This window comes from Chiloscyllium plagiosum, unplaced genomic scaffold (assembly GCF_004010195.1).
Source record: "Chiloscyllium plagiosum isolate BGI_BamShark_2017 unplaced genomic scaffold, ASM401019v2 scaf_10570, whole genome shotgun sequence".
Taxonomy (NCBI): Eukaryota; Metazoa; Chordata; class Chondrichthyes; order Orectolobiformes; family Hemiscylliidae; genus Chiloscyllium; species Chiloscyllium plagiosum.
Genome location: NW_025214702.1, coordinates 30,920 through 37,846, shown reverse-complemented (window position 1 = coordinate 37,846; position 6,927 = coordinate 30,920). Strand labels below are relative to the sequence as shown.

The 6,927-nt window shown below is 42.3% G+C and overlaps 1 non-coding gene across 1 annotated transcript; it reads right to left on the bottom strand.

The window, feature by feature from the left end:
- Nucleotides 1–5,044: 5,044 nt before the first annotated feature.
- Nucleotides 5,045–5,126, bottom strand: trnas-uga. Its single transcript has one exon. It is a non-coding gene; the product is annotated as a tRNA-Ser (tRNA).
- Nucleotides 5,127–6,927: the final 1,801 nt, after the last annotated feature.

Sequence of the window (6,927 nt, the reverse complement as noted above, 5' to 3'; positions counted from 1 at the left end):
GACAGTTTGAGATTCGAACTGCTGAGAGGCTTTCTGACGCCTGGCTGGAGTCGGTCGAAGTAGTCTCAGATTTCTGGATAATGCGTCTGTCACTTCGACCTGTGGCAAGGAGACATTTCTTCCTCAAAATCTAAAGACCCTTTCGAAGTTAAAGTTGAATTCCTTATCCAACAGAAAAAGGAAGTCATTACATGATAGCTGAAGAAGAACACGGATGCATTTACTGTTGGTGTAGAACGAATGAATGGTGACAGCAGAGAATGAGGGTGATCATGTCGTGGTGTCAGTGCCATTACCACAACATTCCCCGGGAATGCTGCAGTGTCTCCTGCCTCACCAATAAATTTCCACAAAACTGGGAATGAAGGAATGAGAATAAGAGGATGAGAAGCAGAAGTGTTTGTGGAACTGCGGGAAGAATCTCCAGGTTAAAATAGTAGTTAAAAAGGGCAACAAACACTACTGGATTTAAACCTGGAAAATGAAATCGGAACTCGAAATCAGAATATACAGCAATTCAAACAGGACACTGAGTTTCTCGATCAGCAACACAATACTTGCGAGAAATAACGAGCTTTCAATACAATGAGCAGGCATAAGTGTGATGGGAGCTGCTTTTACCAGCTAATCCACGGCGCCACGTTAAAAGCCAGATTTGTCGTCCATATGTGCAATGTCTGAATCACTTAATCACAGGAATTCGAAAACGCGTTTTCTGTATTAGCGTTGCTCAGTATGAATGGCAATCAAACTCTGCTTGTGCAAAAACAGACATTTCAATGCTGAGCATGCCCTACTGAAAAGGCACAGAAAAAGACAGTATCCTCTTGCATTGGCATCCAACATATATTTTCATCTGTTTCAACTGACAGAATAAAGAGGATGTGCCCCTCTCCTCTCGCGTCCCATTAACTACGTTAATACACACGCAGGATGTTCAAACCAAGATGAACAGGCTCATTGTTGTGAATTGACAGCAGTGGTGTGTGAGTCATTGCATACAGTGAGAAATAAATGCTGACACTGAGCCTTGCACCATCAGCTCCACACTCACATCTTGTGTCATGTCTCCTCGGCATCAGTGCATTTGACTTTAATTATTCTCCCTTGCACCTCTCTTCAAATTATTCCCGACAGCTTGCAGTGTCGAATTAGTACATGCAATTATTAGAAATGCATTTCTGGGACACAGTTGTCTTTCAATGACATAAGATTCACTGCCCATCCCGAATTATCCCAAAGATGTAGGGGACGAGTTACTTTTGTTAACTCCTCAAATCCTTAGTATGGAGGTACTGACAAGAAACCGCTAGAGATGCAGTTCCTGGATTGCAGAAAGCAGACCGACCCCAAATTGCTAACGTAACTCACCCAGGAAAGAGCAGGTGGACCCCACTCTGTCAATGTAACTCCACCAGGGGACAGAAGTCTGACAGCACACGATCAATGTAACTCAACGAAGAAATTATGGCCTGACCGCACTCTGTTAATATAACTCACCCAGGGAAGAGCAGACTGACCCAACACTTTATATGTAACTTACCCAGCAAATGGCAGACTGACACCACTCAGTCAGTATAATTTACCCAAGAAAGAGCAGACTGATTCCACTCTGTCAACGTAACTCACTCAGAGAAGAGCAGGCTGTACCCATTCTGTCTCTGTCACTCATCCAGGAAAGAGCAGGCTGATCTGATTCTGTCCATGAAACACAAGCAGGGAGACGATCCTGACCCCACTCTGTCAAAGTAACTCACTCAGAGAAGAGAAGAGTTATTCCATTCTGTCTATGTGAATCATCCAGCGAAGACAGTAATGAAACCATACTTGCTGTTAAACTCAGACAGAGAAGAGCAGACTGTCACGACTCTGAGAAAGTAACACGCCCGTGGAGGAGCAGACTGACACCACTCTCTTAACGTAGCTCACCCAGGGAAGAACAGACTGAGTGCATTCTGTGATATTACTCACTCAGAAAGGAGCAGACTGACCCCATTCTGTTAATATGACTCTCCCAGGGAAGAGCTGATGAAGCCCAATCTGTCAATATGATTCAAACAGGGAAGAGCACTCTGACCTCACGCCATCACTTTAACACAACTTGGAAATTGCAGACTGACCGCATTCTGTCAATGCAACTCGCCCAGGAAAGAGCAGACTGACGCCAATCTGTCAATGCAACTCACCCAGGGAAGAGCAGACTGATCCCACACTGTCCAAATAACTCACTCCGTGAAAAGCAGACTGACGCCACTCTGCCAATGTAACTCGCACAGGAAAGAGTAGACTGACGCCACTCTGACAAAGTAACTCACTGAGGGAAGAGCAAACTGACGCCACTCAGTCAGTGTTACTCACCCAGGGAAAGGCAGACTGACCCCACACTGTCAATATAAGTCATTCTCTGAAGAGCAGTCTGACCCCACTCTATAAATGTAATTCCCTCAGGGAAGAGCAGACTGATCCCATTCTGTCTATGGCACTCACCCAATGAATGAACACTAACCCGACTGTACCAATGTAACTCGCCAGGGAAGAGCAGACGGAAGCCAGACTGTCAACATAAATAATCTAGGGAAGAGAATACTGAACCCGCTCCTTCTGTTTCACTCAGGCAGGGAAGAGCAGACTGTCAACACTCTGTGAAAGAAATTCGCCCAGGGAAGGGCGGACTGGCCCTACTGTATCTGCGTGACTGACACGGGTAAGAGCAACTAACCAAACTCTGTCAATGTATCTCCCTCAGGGAAGACTACCCTGACCCCTCTCTGTCCATGTAGCTCACCCAGGAAACAGCAGACGAACCCCACTCTGTCTATTTAAGTTCACAAAATTCATCTGAAGTACGTCCTATCCAGACACTCTTCACATCACTGTCTCTGTAACCGTGTGCGTTCAATGGCGATTCCAAATAAGCTGCAAATGTTTAGAATGTGGCAGCAAACCAGAGAAACCACACAGACATTGGGCGAATGTGCAAACTTCCATCAGGCAGTAACCGAAGCCTGGAATGGAAACCAAACCGACAGCAGTCGTGATTATAAAATGGCAGAACAGAAACCTGGCAAAAAGAATTGCTTCCCTGTGTGTTGCAACGATTCTGAGTATTAATTAAGCCCCCCTTACTGTAGTTAATTTCCATTTCCATCACTGACAACCTTCTTCAAAGCAAAGCACGCACTTGCTTTTTTCAGACTTCCTATATCCCGCTTTCATCCCGCTTTTTACCTAATCATATTTCTGACTTCACAAACTACATCATAACAGGGTGCCAACTGCAGGATGAGCTTTGTTCCGTTCTCCCCTGATGTTGATGGGAGTAATCCGGCATATTCGAGTAGGACTTGATGCGCTTGCGGGTGGTGTATTCGCGGCATTTTGTTTTTTTTTCATTTTTGGTCTACTATTTCCAATTCATTGCGCAGACTTCTGAAGAAGACTTTTTGGAGTCGAAATGGTAACTGTGTTTTCTCTCGAAAGACAGACGTAGCTTTATTTCTGTTCTCTTATAAATTGATCTTCTGATCTTTGCAAGTGAAATAGGGTGCATTACTATTGCTCGGTTTTAGTTTCAAAATCAAGAAAAACTTGAAGGAGAGAATATCAAAGAACACAAAGTGCAGAGTTGTTAAGATAATTTTTGCAGCAATGGTGGACATGAAGGTCAAATTAAGATAACGTTTCAAGAAGGTTTAGTCTGTGGAAGTGGTATGTGACTTTAGTTCCAAATCTATGTTTCCATTCTTCCAGTACATCCTTTTGACTCCCAGAAAACATTGATTGTTTTCTGTATTCACTTTGTTTCGCGATATCTGTCTTCTGGTCGACTGGGGACAACTTGAATTTGCGTCTGCATTGAATAAGATTTCGATATTTCTTTCGAGAAGCAAACCTGTGCATTATGTACCACTGACCATGCTGATGGCTAAGAAGTTCAAAATAAATTCCGGTTTATGGATCGTGAGCAAGAATGAAGTGATCCACTTGCGAACAGATGTCACCACGCCCTATTCCTACATCGGGCCTGAACGGTCCATTGGCAGAATCTGCAGACAGGAAATGTCTAAGTGACTAGTCCTTTGTTCAGTTTGATTTGATACCAATGGTAGTGCTGTTTTGGTGCAGAAATGTGCCAACATCTCTGAAGTTAGAGTCAAAATTGAAGTCACATCTACTCCATGGACTGTCTTCTCATATCGGAGCATGCTGACATGAAAACATCTAGCTCTGATAGCAAAGGTTTTTTCATTAAACTGGGAGTATGTTTAACTAAGCAATTCAGACAGCCAGGATGAATAATTGACATTTGGTTCTTCAAGCTGAGCTCTCCACACCAACTGCTTCGATGAAGGCCGTGGATAATATCCCCATCGATTATTTTGGTCAATTTTAGCCTCAACAACAACCTATTGTTCTGAACAACGCTACACCACAAGCAGAGTGCCAAGTCTGATTTTCATCGTTAATTTTCAATTTCAGTTCTTAATGCAGTTTCTTACGAATGTGGACAGCAGAAGATCGTTAACATTCCATTTCTAATATTTCCAGAAAATTCTACTCCGCTGATATCGCCTTGCCTGATCACCCTCAACACAGGAACCTTGATCAGTCGAGTTCCTTTCCACACATGGAGTTGCTTTTTCTAATTCATTGACTGCTGATATAATAGATTATTGGCCTTGAGAGTCAGCTGTAAATGAGGTTCAACTTTCTCAGCTTGACTTTCAACTGATCCTAAAAAAAAACCTGCAGATAAATGTATTGCATTGCTTCTTGTTTTGCTTAATTCCACCACCCCCCTTCCCCCACCCACCCCGAACATCCAAATTTAACGATAGTTCGACAAATGTGTTGAAACTGATTCGTGGTGGAAGTTGGTGGCTTTTTGTGTCTCGACATATAATTTATTCAATTAGATGACTAGGTCAGTCTTGAAATTACTTAAGATTCTTCACAGTTGAAAATTTACTTTCGATTGAATGCAAAGCTCAAAAACCACGAAATCCAAATCCTACAAAGAAATTATTGATTTTAAAAGGTTCTACGCTGTGAGCAGAACTTGAACCTGCGCAGGGAGACACCATTAGATTTCAAATCCAACGCCTTAACCTCTCGGCCATCACAGCGGCCGCAAAATTGCTAATTTTCAGGGTAAAACAACTGAATTCATGAAATACGTAATTTGTGGGAAGAACAAATTCGGCTTCGGCGGGTCGGTGTGGACTTGTTGGGCCGAAGGGCCTGTTTCCACACTGTAAGTAATCTAATCTAATCTAAACAAATTGTCAACACCCAAAGATTTCGCCAAATCCTTTGCAGAGACCCAGACGAACGTTACCTTAGCAGATTGACAAAGGGCTAAGTCTGATTTTCATCGTTAATTTTCAATTTCAGTTCTTAATGCACAGTTTCTTACGAATGTGGACAGCAGAAGACAGTTAACATTCCATTTCTAGTATTTCCAGAAAATTTCTACTCCGCTGATATCGCCTTGCCTTTTCACATCGCAAGCCAGGAACCTGGATCAGTCGAGTTCCTTTCCACACATGGAGTTGTTTTTTTCTAATTCATTGACTGTTGATATAATAGATTATTGGCCTTGAGAGTCAGCTGTAAATTAGGTTGGACTTTCTCAGCTTGACTTTCAACTGATCCTAAAAAAAATCATCACCTGCAGGTAAATGTATTGCATTGCTTCTTGTTTTGCTGAATTCCACCCCCCGAACATCCAAATTTCACGATAGTTCGACAAATGTGTTGAAACTGATTCGTGTTGAAGTTGGTGGCTTTTTGTGTCTCGACATATAATTTATTCAATTAGATGACTGGGTCAGTCTTGAAATTACTTCGGATTCTTCACAGTTGAAAATTTACTTTCGATTGAATGCAAAGCTCAAGCTCCACGAAATCCAACTCCTGCAAAGGAATTCATCACTTTTAAAAGATTCTACGCTGTGAACAGGATTCGAAGCTGTGCAGGGAGACCCCATTGGATTTCAAATCCAACACTTCAACCTCTCGGCCATTACAGGTGCGGCAACCTTGTCAATTCTCATAGTAAAAAAACTGAATTCATTTGTTGGAAGAACAAATTGTCAAGACCCAAAGATTACGCCAAATCCTTTGCAGAGACTCAGACGAACGTTCCCTTAGCAGATTGACAGGCTTTCACCGCAAACTAGATTCTGACACAGCTGAAGTTGTGGGAATGATTCTTCGTCGAATTATAGAGTCACTGATGTACACCACGTGAAGAGAGGATCATTGTCTCACTGCGTCCGATCGATTTTGACTCAATTGCTCATCATCTGGTGCCAAAGTAGATATGTTGTTGTTTTTTAATATTCATCGAAATGTGGTATTAGAAATATTGATTCTAAGTCCATAAACACTAGCTACATTCGTAAAAGAAATGTCGGAATTAGAAAGAATGCAGAACCAATTTACAGGAATGGATCCAGCAACTAATCCGTAAGATCTGACATCAGGTAATGAACTTGTGAGCACAAGAGAGGAAGATTGACCGAAGATTTGAAACTTGAAATCGTCTTGACGGAATTATTTGCAAAGGTTTTGCGGTTGTTCTCGAGTCATCAAGTCCTTGAACAATACAACACGGTAAGTGGCCTTTATTTCCAACTTGACCATGGTGGACAGTTATCCTAAATTAATAGGTCCCATTTGCCAACATTTGGCCCACATCCCTCTAAACCTTGTTATTCATATATCCATCCAGATGCCATTAAATGTTACAGTTGTACCAGTCTCCAACAATTTCTCTGGCAGCTCATTCTAGACACGACTGAAAAAGTTGCCCCTGACGTCCCTTTTAAATCCTTACCAACTAATTTTAAACCGATGTTTTCTAAATTTTGACTTCCTCATCAGCCGGAAAATACCTTGACGAGTCAACCTATCCATGTCCCT